We start from the raw sequence: 12,947 nt of genomic DNA on the forward strand, positions 1-12,947 counted from the left end.
CAAGAGATGGATGCCAGGACAAGGAAAAAGGCAAAGCCTGCAGCTTTGCCTTTTCGCAGTTTTGGAGCATCAGAGAAAACCAGTACTGGGTGGAGCTGGGTGAGAAGCCACAGGGTGCCCTGGGAGTCTGGGGATAAACTCTGGTGTGACCTGCCTCCTCTCTGAACTGTAAAGTCCCCAATGTCACTGAGGAAGGCCAGAGGCTTTGCTAGCTCCCTCTTTTCATCATTGGGGGAATATAAGTCCAAGTCGTGGGGTGAACAGTCCCAAAGCTCAACTCTCCGCTGAGTTTATCTCTTTGGTGATGCCACTCGAGACAAGCCACTGCCCCATTCTGGACCTCAATCTCCTTACCTGTCCCTGAGAAGATGCTGACACTTGGCTCCAGGGAGGCTGCGAGGACTTAGTGTGTGTGTCGGGGGGGGGGGGGGACCTGTTCCCATGGGCTCCACAGGGTCTGTTAGGGAGGAGTATATAGTTTGTCCAGGCAAGGAGGGTGGGGTGTCAGTGGAGATGGATGGGTGTCCCCAGGAGACTGGGGAGGGTGCCTGCCCCTCTCCTCCTGCCCATCGGGAGTCCCTCAACTGGGGTCCTGGGCCACTTCTCCTTCTCATGTGAGCTCTGCCTGGGGCCTCAGTGGTCACCTCTGAAAAATAGGATCTACCACATCCATGGCCCTGCCCCAAGATGGTGCATCTTCTGTAGCTCCAGCTGCTAGTGGTGAGACCCTGGCACCTGCCCCAGACCCTGTGTGGACTGGGAGATGCCCAAGACTCATTGTCCACAGGGACAAAGAGAATGTCTTACCAGAGTCTCTAAGAGCCCAGCTGCCTCTCCCCCTAGAGGCTGAGTGACTTCAGCCAGGGCTGCATGTTTCTGAACCTCCTGGCCATCATCAGAACTGAAAGGTGGCCTCCAGGTGCTCCATGTGTGGGTGATCTTGTGAGTCATATAGCTTCTCAGAAGGGGACAGTATGGGACCTACTAAGTGATGGTATCCCATACTAGGCAGGCCTCTATCCTAGTAGGAGGTAGACAGACAGGGGTGGGTCTGTGCCATCTCTGTTGGCCCAGCAGCCACCCGGCAAACAGAGAAAAGCCAGTGTCTCCTGGAGCCCTGGGCAGTCCAGCTGGGACCCCTCCCTAGATAGGTGCTTGGGTGTCACCCAGTCCAACCACCTACTTTCTCAGATGGTGAAACTAAGGCCCGGGAAAAAGAAAGTACTGGCCCAGGGACCACAGTGAGCAGGTTTTGTTTTCTATTGCTCCCTGTATATATGGTATGGGGCCCATTTTTCTCTCACCTCCCTCCACCCAGTAGGGCCCACTGGCCATCTCTTTCTCCTTCTCCTCCTCCCTTCCACATCTTCCCGAGGGCATAGCCTAGTCTGCTGTGAGGGTTAGGCCCAACCACCCCCACTCCATCCCCTCACCTCCTATCTGGGCCCCTGACTGAAGCCACCTGGTTTTGAACCATCTCTGCTCCACACAACTGCCTCCCTGAAGGTCTCAGGTCCTCCAGGTGGGAGCTCAGGACCCAGATCAGAGGACTTGGGAATCACATTGATCAGCTCTCACCAAATCCATTTTGTCCCCCAGTCCTGGGTCAGGTTTAGGGGTAGGAGGTTATTTTCAGGATTGAGGCCTCACCTCTAGATTTTTGGGAGTCAGAAGACCAGTGCTGTCCAGCCCCCACCCTATTTCACGGGTGCTGAGTGGTCAGAGTGCTTCCCCTCAGCTCCTTGGGATAGGTCCAGGTGGCTGAGGCTGAGGGCTGAGCAGTGGCATCCGCTGGGAATGAGGCCCCAGGGCCCTTTTGGGGAATGCCCTGGAGCGTTGGAGGTCCGAAGGGCTAAGAGCCGGGTCCACCCTGTCACCCCTCAAGGCCCTCCCCTTGGTGGGTAGGCCTCTGATCTACCGCCTCCCGGGCTGTCTGTGCACCGAGTGATCCCAAAGCAGACCTACAGATAAACCCCTTTTAGGCGAAAAAATGCTAAAAACAGCAGCAGGGCCTCCTCTGCTCGGGAATTGCAGCATTGTTGGCTGGGAAAGGATTCCCAGAGAGAGGGGTCCCTCCTCCCTGCGGGAACAGAGACCCAGAGAAGGAAAGCCCCCCCGCACCCCGGGCGACGGGGCCTCGGGGCCTCTCCCGAGGTCCCAGCCCTGCAATCCCCAACCCAGGGGCGCAGCCGCCGTGCCCAACTCCTGGGACCCAGCCCGGGCCTCCAGCCGCCGTTGCCGCCGCGAAAATCCCGGAAACCGTCCGCTCTCGGCGGGCGCACTGGAAAAGGTGACCTCAGCGCCCGCGGCCAGCCGCCCTCACCGGCGGCCAGGCGGCGAGGGGCTTCGGGCGGCAGGGGGGGGTCTCGGCGCCGCCCGGACGCCGGGTGAGGCCCCCTCCCCACCGCTGCCCTGCTCCTCAGACCCCACGGCCGCGTTGGAGGGGCAACGCGAGGGAGAGGGTTACCTCCCTCCTTAATCGAACCCTCTCAGGCCAGGCATGCAGGTTCCAGAACTTCTCCTCCTCCACCTAAGCCCTCCTCCTCCCCTAGCGCCTCCCGGGTCGGTTTCTGGAGCCGATTGGGCGAAGGGGTCCCCGAACCATTGTACAGATGGGGAAGCTGAGTCCGGATGTTGGCAGGCCTGGGCAAGGTTGGTGGCCAAGGTCTGGGTGCTTCTGCATTACCTGGAGTGTTCTGGGCCCAGCTCCCCCTCCAGCACCCACCCAACTCCGGCCCTTTTTCGTTCGTCCCCTCTCCCAGTTGTCGCGGGTTTGTATCCTACTTGGCAAAGCAGAGGTGGGGATGGGAACCAAGGGGCGGTTTCTTCTGGACCGGTCAGCTCACCTCCGGGTGCAACCGTCCAGAAGCTGCCAACGGGGAGTCCTACACCTCCCCCCACCCCCAACTGACAGACCGGGAAACCGAGCCCGGAAGAGCTTCGCTGTCCTTGCCCCCGCGCCCCACGCCCTGTGCCGGGCCTCCTCTATGAGGACGCGCACGATCAGCGCCCGGAACGAAGGTCATCCTCCACTCGCTTCTTTCTGTAAGCTGACTTCTGATTGTCCCCGGCCCGGGGCAGGCTGGCGAGGGAGGCGGTGGCTCTCAGGCGGGCGCCCCGGCTCGGTCTCCGTGGGCAATGCCAGAAGGAAGCCACCTGCACTCGGCCGGGAACGCATCGTTCGGTCTGAGGCCCGTGCCCGTTCTTGCTCCTAGTGTCTGAATCCAAGACTGCCGACATCTGTCTTGCCTTCAAAACAGAAAATCTCGAGGTTATAAAATTACTCCGTCTCCACGCTCGCAAGTCACATCTCCCGGTGACCGCACCATCACTTTCTCGTTGGCGAAATGGGTCTCTCATGACACCTTCCTTGATGAACATTTCAAAGTCATGTGTAGAGTTTTCGTTTTGAATCATTTCAAACATCAAACACCTGTGAGCTCGGGGCTCAAAGCGCGTTTTGGGACAGCACCTTGAGACACATTCCTCTCTCTCCCTTTCAAATTCTCCCTCTTCAAGTAATTTACAAATTTGTTCCTTTGGAAATAGTTACTTTATTTTTGTTTTGTAGCTAATTTTTAATGTGTGATTTTCTTTAAAAGTGTGAGTTTTAAAAGATAGATCCATAGGTAGGTAGTCATTGCCTTGACGTAGCTAAGACCCGGTTTTTGATGCCCCCAGAAACCCAAAGCGATCCTGCTGGTCACAGCGCAGACCCCGGGCCATTCTGCACCACACCCTTCCCCCCACTCCCAGGCATTTCAGCCTGGCCCGGGAGGCTCTAGCAGCTTCCTTGGATCCTAGTAGAGTCGTGAGAAATAGCGGCACCCGAGGCCACACCCAGGGCCCAGAAGTAGTGGCCGCGGGTGCCTCGGCTCGCTGGGACCCCAAGGCTTGCTCAGGAGCTGCTGCGCGTGGATACCGAGGCCGTATGTGGGCAGCCCGGGGAACTACTTTGGGCTTCTCCCGGTGGCGGTGGCGTGTGCGGGTCCTTCCAGAACGTGCCCTGAGACAAGGGCGCCGTGCTCTGGGGACACGGGTGCCAGGACCAGGAGGCTGGGTCCGACTCCCGCTCGGGCGCCAGTCAGGGACCCCAGTTCAGGCCCCAAGCCCTTCTGGCCTTCGGAGAGAGAGAGGATCAGTGCTGGCCGTCCATTCCGGCAGGTGTTGGCTAGCCCAAGTCACTGCCCTCCTGAAGCCGCGGGACTGGCCTCGGCGACACTGCAGTAAAGGAGGGACCCCATGACGGAAACCTGTCCCTCCGGCCAGACTGGTGGGCAAGGTTCGTGAAAAGGGCTCGAGCTTTGCTTTTCTTTCTTTTTCTTTCCCTTCCTTCTTTGCTCTCCTTTCTCTCTTCCCTCCCTCCATCCGTCTACCCTCTTTCTTCTTTAACTCGCTTTCCTCTGCCTGCTTCTCCGTCTTCAGTTGGGCTCTGGTTCTCTTCTTTCCTGCTGCTTTGGTCTCCCTTTCCCTGTTTCCTTTAGTCAGAAGGACGCCCACGTCCCAGTCTATCTTCCTCCTAATAAGGGGAGGGGCCTTGTACTCACCAAGGGACCTCCAGGTGCTGGTTGCAGAGCCCTCTGAGGCTTATGTGGGCTATGTACCTGGGACACGGTCTCCTCCCAGCCAGGTGGGTAGACTGGGTGGCAAAGCTGGGTGAGGCAAAAGGCCCTGGACCTGTCCCCCCAGCCAGGAGAGGGGGGCACATCTTCTCCAGGTTGTCTTCCAACAGCAGGTGTGAGGCCAGATCATATTGCCCCTTTCAAGAGGGAATTCACACTTGCAGCTGTCCTCTCTAACACAGAAGTCCCTTCTCCCCCTGAGTACTGGGGAGAGGGGGCAAGGGGGAGCTAAAGGGGACACCGAGAAGGCACATTCACCTCATTCCTTAGATGCCAGGCCAGGCCCAGCCTCTGGTCCCTGGGCTCCAGTCCAGTCCTTCTTCTCCTGCTGGTCTGAGTGAGATAAAGGGTCCGGGAACTTGGTGCACATCCACACACACCTGTGCTTCCTGCACCATTTTGCACATGCCCCCTCAGTGCCAGGAATGGGCACAGAGGCCCTGCTTGCAAATGCCCAAATGCCATGCAGGGCACACAAGGAACCCATGATGCAAGCCCATTCCCTGTCTAAGCATCAGTTTCCCAGAATGAAAAAACAAGAGGGGGTGAATTGGATGAACTTCCTCTTGCCAGTTTTAACAGCCTAGATCAGGGGTTGAAAATATTTTTCTGTAAGGGGCCAGGTAAGTAAATATTTTAGGCTTTGTGGTCCATATAGCTCGGGTGCAGCACCTCCACTCTGCCCTGCAGCATGAATGCTGCCATAGGTAACATGTAAAGGAATGAATGTGGCTCTGTGCCAGTCATGCTCTATATGCACACTAAAACTTGAACTTCATCTAATTTTCACAAAACATTATGTCACAAATATTATTCTTATCTCTATTTGTTCAACCATTTAAAAATGTGAAAAACATTCTCAGTTCATAGGCCATGCAAAAACAGGCAGTGAGCCATAGTTACCAATTCCTAGTCTAAATTCATTTCTTCTCATTGCACAAATATGTGCACTTCCATATCAGAAGTGTTACCTTATTTTAAAAAATTTTTAAACTTTTTTCCATGAAAGCACCTATTCGTTTTGCGGTATTGGGGCCTTAGAAACACAAATCATCAAGTTCATTTCCTACTCCCATGTCAGAATTCTCAACAATTTAAAATCTTCCTGATACTAATATGTTTGGACACTGAGTTGGATGCTTTACAACCGTCATCTCATTTAATCCCACAATAGTCTTTAGAGTAGGAATTGTTCACCCCTACTTTCCAGCTCCTTGCATAATCCTGGTGACAGTACACTCACTCTCTTCAGTGGCAGCCCTAACAGACTCTAAAGGCTGATTCCTCTGGAGAACCCCAGCTGCTGAGAGGCCAGTGACCTGGCTGGCAGCCCTGGAAGGTCAAAGGCCATCAAGGGTGTGAGTGCTCCCTCCAGGGCCGTCCTTTCCCATCTCCTCTCAATTCCAGCTAAATCCTCTCCAGCTGTTGAAATGTGGATTGGACAAGGGGGCTGCAGCCTTGACTTTCTGGGAGTTTCCCAAGCCCTGAGCCTTTGCAGGCCCTTGCAGTTGCCAAGTGACAAATCCTGCAAGGAATAGGCAAAGGGAAAGAATATGACAGAAAAATAGCTATTATAAATGTGTTACTTGCTAAAAGAATTTCCAGGAAATCTTGCTCATGTGGAGGCTTCACCCCCTTCTTCTGCATCTTCAATGGCTCTTGCGCCCTCTGCTGGTCAGATTGAGCCCTAACCAGGCTCAATTGGACCCACCTTTCCTCTTTAAAAGGAAAAGCAACCCAGAACTTTATCTCTCTTTTATGTACCAGACGCTTGCTGGATGCTGAGGAGGAGTGAAGAGATGTCCTCCGGGAGTGCAGTTTAGCCATGGAGAGAGATAGACAGATGTGCTTACAAGTGACAACAAGGTGGGCGGGGAGGTGGATGGCTTCCCAGAGCAGGTGACATGACATAAGCCCCCTTGAGGGGTGAGGAGCTTCCAGACTCAGACACAGTAAGCTCATGCTTCTGGAGGGTGTTAGTGTTCCAATCAGTGACTGGCAGCATGTGTCAGTTTTTAAATGTTTGGCTACTTTAGCACCAGCCACAGCTGGCCTTCAGAGACATGACAGGCTGGAGCTCCACACTCCACGCTTTCTCCTAAGGTCCATGGGGATGTTTTCTGACCCCTGCTGCTGAGAAGGGGTGTCTCTCAGTCCAGTTACGGGTTCCACTGTGTACTCCCCTACATGAAATAGCCCTAGGAACCATCTGAGGAGCATGTCTTCTGTGGGGGCATTGTCACACCCGCCCCCCACATTATCTCATTTAATCTCACTCTAGGAAGAGGGTATTTTTAGCCTTAATTTACAGGTAAGACAATAGGTGCCGTGGAGCAACTTCATTTGCCCAAGTGGTGAGCTGGGATTTGAACCAGCACTCTATCCAGAGCACCACAGTGACCTTTTGGTGGGGGGAGTGGGGGGGATCCTCTACCTTCTGACTTACCCCCCATTTTCTCTCCAGCCCTGATTGCTACTAAGGTTTAAACCACTAACACCATCTGCCAAAGGTCACTCCCAGTCAGGTGTCCACAGACACACCGCGCTCACAGCGTCCAAATCTGGACCCAACATCTCTCGCCTCTCCCCAGGCTGCTGTTCCTGCTCCCTTCACCCGGGCTGGGTGGAGATCATCAAGTGGAGCAGCCATCAGTGCAGACACGCCTCACTGATTGCTGGCCAGGGATGCCCCAAGAGGCAGGCCCCATTCCTACCAGAGTGCACACAGCAGGCAGGGCATCCCCGTTCAGTGGGCATGGTAGCCAGGTACTGGGCCCCTTCCACAGGCCAGCCCTGTGCTGGCCCCAACCCAGGCCACCCCAGCTGTCTAGGAGGGCATATGGGCAGAGAGGAGAGAGGGCGACCAACTGTGGTGGCTTTGGGAAGGGCGGGCTGTTGGGAACCTGAGGAGTCAGGGGAGGCTGCGGCAGGGGCAGCTGAGTAGGTATCTGGCTGTGGCAGGCAGGTATAAGGAGGCAAAGGAGCACACTTGCCAGGGCTGGAAAGCCCTCCCAAGTGCTGAGCTTGGAGTAGGGGTTGAGCCCTTCTGGGATGTCTGGGCAGCCACCCACTTTGAGGCTGAAAGGCTTGTTCCAGAAACAAGTTTGTTCCCAAATGGTTTTGCATTTGATGGTGCTGCAGCAGCTTGTTCTCACCAGGGAGTTACATTTACAGACCATCCTGGTGCCTAGGGACAGCCTGCAGACCTGGAGCAGGTCTGGGGACCTCTACTGTGACCCCATAACCAGAACTGCCATTTACAGGCTACATAACTCCTGGGGGTATCATCGACTGAGCTGGGAATGGCACTTCCTGGTTGTGCACTGCACAACCCCCCACGCCCGCCAACTGTGTCCAGCAGTCCTGCCAATTATTTGTTTCCTTCTGTTTTCATAGAACCGAATAGGGTTGAAGAGACTTGTCGGTAAGTTCTATCACATTTTATATGTCCCTTTCCCAGATGATAAGCTACATGTTGAGGCCACAGAGGAAAACATATCCTATCTGCGTACTTCATGTTAAAAATATACCTTAATTTAGAAATCTACTGTCTAGCTGTTTTATGTTTCTGTTTCAGATTAGAGCAAAATTTCTCGAAGTTTTGAGTAAGGGACATATGGCAGGCCAAATTCCAAGATTGCCCCCTGGTGTATGTACACAGCCTATACAAGCCTTCCCCTTGAATGTGTGATAGACTGTCATTGCCCTGATTGTGTTACCTTTATAGGGCAAAAGAGTTTTTGCTAATGTGGTTAAGGTCCCTAACTGGTTGGTGTTGAACTGATCAAAAAGAAGATTATCCTGGACCTGACCTAACTAGATGGCTCCTTTTAGACCTCCCTGAGGTCTGAGCAGTTCTCCTGCAGGCTTTGAAGACAGCTACCACATTGTGAGGGGGCCTACAGAGGAGCCATGGGGCCAGGACCCCAGAGTGGCCTCAAGGATCTGAGAGCAAGGAAATAGATTCTGCCAACAGCAAGAGTGAGCTTCAAAGTGGACCCATCCTCAGCTGGGCCTCCAGATGAGACCACATCCCTGATTGCCACTTTGTGAGGCCCCAAGCAGAGAACCCGGCTAAGCCCAGCCTGGACTCCTGACCCACAGATACCCTGAGATAACGTGTGCATTGTTTTAAGCAACTACGTTTGCAGTAACTTGTTATGCAGCAGTAGAAACCAATCCAGTAAGCGAGTTGTGCATGGGCCAAACCTGACTTCTGCCTCAGAAGAGAGAATACATGAGGACAGGACACCAGTTTTGGGAAGTTTGGCCTTTACTGTGATGCAGGGGCAAAGTTGGGAGTCCCACACCTGTCAAGGGGCCACGATGTGCCTCTGTTCTCACACGCCTGCTGACCCCCAAGGAAGCCCCTTGGGCAGGCAACTGGCCACAGTGTGGGCAGGACCTACATGATGCTTCCTCACCTGGGGTGAAGAAAAAGGGAGATCCTTCTGCTCGCCAGTGTCCTGGGGTCCTGCAACTACCCACTCACTGTGATTAAAAGTGAATCCAAGGAAGACTCCACCCAGAGAGGGAAAGTTGCCCCTAAACCTCCCTGATGCTGCAGAGCTGGCCAGCGGTGCACATAGACCCAGGGGAAGGGGGGAGCGAGGTGGGGGAAGGTGTGTGTCTAGTTCCTCTTCCTCCCATCCCCTGGGCTCTGGGAGGCAAGAAGACGTAGCACAAGGAATTTGACCTCATTCTCAGACCGCTGATCTGGTACACTGGGGCACCACCCCCCAGTTTGGAGTTTGCTCTGCGGCCAAGTCTCAGTCCCTGCCCCACCCAGCCCCACTCTCACAGTAAATGCATTGCCCGCGGGAGGCCTCCCCTCCCGCCCAGTGACTTCAGTCACGGGTTCTAGCCTCTGCCTGTGGCCTGTGAGACCAGACCTTCCTACTGGCCAAGCCCTGGTCAGTGTAGTCTTGACACACCACTGAATCCTGTTCTAGTCCTCTGTGTCCTCTTCTCATTCCCCCTAAGTTAGAGGAAAGCAGGGCTGGATGTGGGCAAGTGGCAGAGCTGGTTAACTTCTAGCAGGTGAATTGCACAGACTCTGTGAACAACTGCAGTGAACACAGCACTCACAACACTGTATCACATAGTGGGAAAGCTCCTCCCTTTCCTTTTCTCTTCATCTTTCTGATGTTGTTAAGTCCCAAGTCTCACCTTGCTGCTGGTATGGCTTCACGGGGGGCACAGACTCTGGCCACTCTCCTTTCAGTGGATGAGTCCAGCCTCAGCTCTGCAGCAACAGGCAGGCAGCAGTGTCAGGATGTGTGGGGACAGTGTTGTGTTGTAATTGGATTCATCTTTACAGTTAACTACTTTTCACTTTTCCCAAGTGATGCTGGGTGGTTGTTTTGTTTTTGTTTTTAGAATCTAAGTAAATGTTAAATACATTGAGCAAGTGAGGGGAACGTCATTTAAAGGGAAAAAAATCAGATAAATAGTAGCACAAGTGATTCATGAGGAAATGACATGATCATGGAGGTGGTGTGAGTGGGGGCAGCATAGATCTGGGTTCGAATTTCGCTCAGTGACCTAGGGCACGAGCCTTCTTTATGCTTCAGTTTCTTTCACTGAGAAAGGAGGATATCATTGTGAAGACCAGCTATGTGCATATTCACAAAGCCCACAGCTGGCCGTGGCATGCTGCACGTGCTAGGTGAGTGTTTGTTAAATAGATTTGACAGAGTTTAGGAACTGGAGTTTAGGAAGCCTGCACAGTGAGTCCTCCCAGGAGGGCACTCTGCACCCTTCCAGGTGCTGCTGATGGCCATTCCTTCATGGACTTTCTGACCCCAGTCTGAGTGGGGCTGCCCCAGCGCTGACACCTGCAGCCCCGGATTTCCTCTACCACTTGCTTCTCTTGTCCGCTTCTCTTGTCTCCCGGACATGACCATTATAGCTCCTGGCAGGAGGAAGTGACTGGCAGCTGCAGAATCTGGCAGGGGGCCTGGCCCAGTCAATGAATGTGAATGCATGAAGTGAATGAATGAAGTATCAGGAAGCTTCTGACTGCTCTGCGACCATGCAGCTATCTGGATGCTGAGTGTGCTTGCCGCAGAAAGAGCCCTAAGCCTTCAAGCAGGAAGCACCAGCCTCCAGCAGAGTTTCACCCAAATCTATCATAGATGAACATGACCCCTTGGCAGGTGCACTGCAACAGGGTGGAGACAGTGGTTCCTGAACCATGTGTCAAAGAGACGTGTCCTACAGTCAGGGCCCAACTCAGCATCTGCATGGTCCCCTGACAGGCACCAAAGTGAACTGAGCCTGCTGGCAACGGCCACCCGGAGCACCTGAGGTGGGTGCTGCTGACAGTGGGGTGGGGGTGGGGGTGTGAGGTGTGCGGCTGGACTGGGGTGAGGAGTGGTTGTTCTTGAAAGTTTACAGCACCGGAAAGCGAGGCAAGCCATCTCCAGGGCTTGGAGACGACAAGCCTAAGCCACTTTCCAGGCCCTGCTGACCTCCCAGCACGGGGCTGGAGCTCCTGAGGCCAGGACACACTCGAGTTAGGCCAAGACTTTGTTCCAGTTCAACATTCCAGCAAAGCAGAGTCACGCCCAAATATCCTTCCTAAGGCCTTTGTCACTGGGGTGATGTTGCTTCCTGTAGAATGCCAACATCTGGTAGGATGGAGGGGTTGGGAGGGCCTGGGATGCCACTTCTGTCCCAACGCCCAGGGATTGCTCACCCCCGTCCCAGTGTCCAGCCAAATCCCTTCCTTACAGGCTTCACCCAGCCCTGCATGTGTCACAGGGAGTCCATTCACTCATCCCGCCTGCTGAAGGATAAGGCAACAGGGCCAGGACCTCTCCATGTTGCTGCACACCCCCAGCCTGGCCGCCCTGTTTCCTCAGGGGCCCCTTCAATCTCAAGGGTCAGAATGCCTTGTAAATGCGGTGCAGTTCGGCGAACTGTGCCCCGTGTCACTGGTGAGAAGGCTCAGTTATATCAATGTTGTCTCTTCACCCCTCAGGGACTCAGTTTCCTATCATAATATAAAAATCAGACCAGCTGGGCTTCCCTGGTGGCGCAGCGGTTGAGAGTCCGCCTGCCGATGCAGGGGACGCGGGTTCGTGCCCCGGTCCGGGAAGATCCCACGTGCCGCGGAGCGGCTGGGCCCGTGAGCCATGGCCGCTGAGCCTGCGCGTCTGGAGCCTGTGCTCCGCAACGGGAGAGGCCACAGTGGTGCAAGGCCTGCGTACCGCCAAAAAAAAAAAAAAAAAAAAAAAGCAGACCAGCTTCCTCATCACAGGTTTTCTCAGCACCTGGTCCATAGTAGGTGCTGAATGAAAGGGAGCTCCCACTCGCTCCATGCAAGGCTGGGGAGGGGAGGGGCTCACTCCAAGCCACACAGTTGGTGGCGGAATTGGAAGGACATGTATCAGTCATGACAGGCTCTAATGAAAGCCTCCCTCTCCTGGGAGTCTTATGCCGGCTCCTGCTGTGAGTCCACCACTCATTGGTCCATAGAGCAGCTCTGTGTGGGGACTGCTGGCCACGGGGCAGAGGGGAAGAGGGGATTCTGGAGAGTTTCATATTGGTGATTAAGTGGTCCAGCTTGGAGGTGTTGTTGGTTACCTTCCCTGACAACTCGGCCAAAGCTGGGACAATCCTACCACACGCCAGAGCTGAGATGAGCACTGCAGGCAGCCAAAGCTCAGAGCCTGGGTCCTACCTCTAGGCTCTATGGCATCCCCAGGCTGTCTCTCCCTTTGTGAGGTATGGTCACAGGGGTGAAAGCAATCTCCAAGCGCCCTCTTCGTCCAACACTCTGTGACAAACCAATTCATGTGTATTTTCATGACCAGTCATATCTCCCTGCCAGTTCTGGCTCCATCCTTCACCAGTTTGAAACACAAGCATTGAAACCTCTCTGAGCTTTAGCTTTTCCATCTGTCCAGCAGGGACAGTAGCAATCCCACATTCTGGGATTACCATGAGGATAAAATGAGATAATACTTTCAAGGTGCTTAGCAGAAGACCAAGAACAGAGTTAGTGCTCACAAAATTGGAACGATAAGATGCTTCTAAGTGCTCAGAAAATCCTTACTAGTGGCTCCTGTTTGAGTGACTACTACCATACACCTAAGCCCCTTGCCATTAAGCAGTGTTGTCCCCATCTTTCTGACCAGCAAACTGAGGCTTGAGGTATTATAGAAATTGTGCAAGGAAGCCAGTAAGGGCACAATCAAGTTTGAATCCTACACTAGAAAGTCTGCGGCTGCCCGGTCCTGGGTGCGGGAACTTAGTGGCCAGTTGGCAGGGATGAAACCCGTATGTAACAATACCCAGAATAAGAGATGGAGAGTGAAG

The sequence above is a fragment of the Mesoplodon bidens genome, assembly GCF_964165515.1.
Source record: "Mesoplodon bidens genome assembly, chromosome: 6".
Classification (NCBI taxonomy): domain Eukaryota; kingdom Metazoa; phylum Chordata; class Mammalia; order Artiodactyla; family Ziphiidae; genus Mesoplodon; species Mesoplodon bidens.